The sequence below is a fragment of the Plecotus auritus genome, assembly GCF_963455305.1.
Source record: "Plecotus auritus genome assembly, chromosome: 3".
In the NCBI taxonomy this organism is placed as follows: domain Eukaryota; kingdom Metazoa; phylum Chordata; class Mammalia; order Chiroptera; family Vespertilionidae; genus Plecotus; species Plecotus auritus.
Window position 1 is genome coordinate 197,068,861 of NC_137772.1, and position 3,479 is coordinate 197,072,339.

The 3,479-nt window shown below is 42.0% G+C and overlaps 1 pseudogene across 1 annotated transcript; it reads left to right on the forward strand.

Annotated features, from left to right (window-relative positions):
* The first annotated feature begins 2,228 nt into the window (after positions 1–2,228).
* LOC308244285 (small ribosomal subunit protein eS8-like) lies at positions 2,229–2,806 on the forward strand (annotated as a pseudogene). Its single transcript has one exon. The product of its transcript is annotated as a small ribosomal subunit protein eS8-like (transcript).
* Positions 2,807–3,479: the final 673 nt, after the last annotated feature.

Consider the following 3,479-nt stretch of genomic DNA (forward strand, 5'->3'; position numbering starts at 1 on the left):
TGTGTGTGTGTCTCCTTCTCACCTTCTTTCCTCCCTTCCACTCTCTTTAAAGATCAGTGGAGCCGGAACCGGTTTGGCTCAGTGGATAGAGCGTCGGCCTGCAGACTGAAAGGTCCCAGGTTCGATTCCGGTCAAGGGCACGTAACTTGGTTGCGGGCACATCCCCAGTAGGAGGTGTGCAGGAGGCAGCTGATCGATGTTTCTCTCTCATCGATGTTTCTAACTCTCTATCCCTCTCCTTTCCTCTCTGTAAAAAATCAATAAAATATATTTTTAAAAATAAATAAATAAATAATAAAGATCAATGGAAAAAAATCCTCGGGTGAGAATTTAAAATATATGTATAAGAATTCCTTTAAAGCTTAGGTTTTATGATTCAGCTGAATGAAAATGTCTATTTGCTGATATCTATGTTTTGCTTGTTTTCCTACAGAATCACGCAAATGACCCCAAGGAAGATTTACTAGTATTAGATAAAATAGAACTGGAGAAAAAAAAATTAATTTGTAGATTAGATTATAATCATACCATTGAATAACTTTGTGCAAGATATAGCCATGTCTATGCTGATGATATGAAAAGAGTTGCTCGGATGAAAGCAGTTGCTGAAATATGTGTGTGGTCATTATACTTGGGTTAAATAGTTATCTATGCAACATTTTGAAAGAAGTTGGATCAAGTCATAAAAACTGTCAAATTTATTAAGGCTTAGTCTTTAAACTGGGGACTTTTCAGTTATTTTCATTATAAGGGCAGTGCATTTCAGAAAGTACATGTTTACATTGAAGTTTTTAGTAGTTTCAAGACACGGTTCTAGAACAGATATGTCAAATAAAAATATAAATAACTTTTTTTGTTTAACAAAACTCCCTTAATTAAACATCTCTCAACTGTAAGTTAGCTGTACCAGCTGGAGTATCTATACGCTATTTTTAACCAGCTTAAGGGGCTCATTATGACAGTCCCAGTCCCCCATGTTACTGCTCAGAAAAGCAAAGAAAGTGCCAGCAATAAAACTGAAACCAAGTTTAGACTCCAAATACAAAATAACACGATTTTAACTCATTTGGAATTCTGAGGGAATGCCAGACAGAATGCACCACTAACAAGATGTTTTCAAATGGCACCACTGAATAATTCAGGGTATTGTGACATTTAAAAACACATTGTCAGCCCAATATAATGGTGATTTAAGCTCTTCAGGAGGCCTTTTAAAAAGTGAATCCTCTCGCCTGGCTGGTGTGACTCAGTTGGTTGAGCATTGTCTCCATGCACCAAGAGGTAGCCAGTTCGATTCCCAGTCAAAGCCCATGCCCAGGGTTTCAGGCTTGATCCCCAGTAGGGGGCATGTAGGAAGCAGCCGATAGATATTTCTCTCTCATAGATGTATGTTTCTATCTCTCTTTCCCTCTCCCTACCTCTCTCTGAAATCAATAAAAACTTTTTTTTTAAAGTAAACACTCTCTAGTAAGGAAGGAGAGTGTTTTTTAGGACATTCTCAGTAATTTATCATGGAAAAGTAAATTTCCTAATGTGGCTCTTTCAACCCTTATGATCAGTTTAACGGAAGGTGTTGAGGTTGAGATTGCAAGATGACATGTTCTAAAAAGTTTTTAATTATAATTTACTAGAGGCCCAGTGCACAAAATTCGTGCACGAGGGGGTAGGGTCCCTCAGCCTGGCCTGGACCCTCTTGCAATCAATCTGGGACTTCTCGGGGGATGTCCAACTGCCAGTAGTCAGACATCCCTCTCTCAATCTGGGACCACTGGTTCCTAATCGCTGGCCTGCCTGCCTGATCGCCCCTAACCACTGCCTGCCTGCCTGCTTCATTGCCCCTAACCACTCACCTGCCTGCCTGATCACCCCTCACTGCCTCTGCCTGCCTGCCTGATTGCCCCTAACTGCCTCAGCCCCCACCGTGGCGGCTTCATCCAGAAGGACGTCCAGAATGACGTCGGAAGGTTGTTAGGCTGTCCAGTCTAATTAGCATATTATGCTTTTATTATTATAGATGATTTCTTATAAGTGTGGACCAAGATTTCTCTTCATATTGTGCCTCCAAACAAAATACAGAAATAAATTAAGTACTGATGTTAACAGGGCACTGCAATTGTCATCTATAACGCTTACTGTTGAATCACATCCCCCAAGTGTTATGTTGAAATCTTAACACCCGGTACCTATAAATGTGATCTTATTTAGCTCTTTCCAGAGGGCGCTGAGCCATGGGCATCTCTTGGAACAACTGGCACATGTGCTGCAAGACCAGGGGCAAGAGAAAGCCCCATTGCAAGAAGCAATAATCTGAGCTGGGACGCCCTGCTGGCAACACTAAGACTGGCCCCAGCCACATACACACAGTGCAAGTGCAGGAAGGCAAAAAGGACCGAGCCTTGAGGCCGGACGTGAGCAACTTCTCCTGGGGCTCAGAGTGTTGTAGGCACAAAACAAGGATTACTGATGTGATCTACAATGCACCCAACAACAAACTGGTACCCACCAAGACCCTAGCAAAGAAATGAATGGTGCTCACTGACAACACACCGTCCCGACAGTGGTACGAGTCCCACTAGGCACCGCCCTGGGTCACAGAAGGGGGCCAACCTGACTCCTGAGGAAGAAGAAAATTTAAACCAAAAATAAACAATGAAAGAAAATTCAGAAGAAATATAATGAAAAGAAAAAGAATGCCAGCGGCAGCCGTCTTCTAGCTAGAGAACATCAAGCACGCTTCTTGCAGGCCTCGCCCCAAGACCAGGCCCGTGTGGCCACGCACATGGTTACATGCTGGAGTTCCAGGTGAGGAAAATCAAGGCCCGGAAAGGCCCCCCATCTTAGCTCGTGTAATAAAGGTGTTTCTTGTTCTAAAAACAAAGAAATAAATGCAATCTTATTTAAAAAACAAATATCTTCAAGTTAAGATGAGGCCATACTGAACTGAGATGGGCCCTAAACCAAGTAACTGATGTTCTTATAAAAAGAGAAAACAGCCCTAGCTGGTTTGGCTCAGTGGTTAGAGCGTTGGCCTGCGGACTGAAGGGTCCCAGGTTCGATTCCAGTCAAGGGCATGTACCTTGGTTGCGGGCACATCCCCAGTAGGAGGTGTGCAGGAGGCAGCTGATCGATGTTTCTCATAGATGTTTCTAACTCTCTATCCCACTCCCTTCCTCTCTGTAAAAAAATCAATAAAATATATTTTTTTTAAAAAATACCCAAATGGCCTCTGTTCTCATTGCCTAACTTCTTAAGGTGATGAATTAGAATTCATAAAGTATCTAACAAAATAGAGTGATAATCTATATTGTGTACAGGAGTGATGTGAAATTACGTTTGATAGGACACTGCAGTGGGGAAAAAAAAAATAAAAGAAGCAAGTTTACATTCACCCTCAGTTCAACACCATCACGTTACTGATGGTTTCACTGAAGTGTAGAGGGAGAGAAAAGTAACTCGGCCAAGATAACAAAGCATTTTCG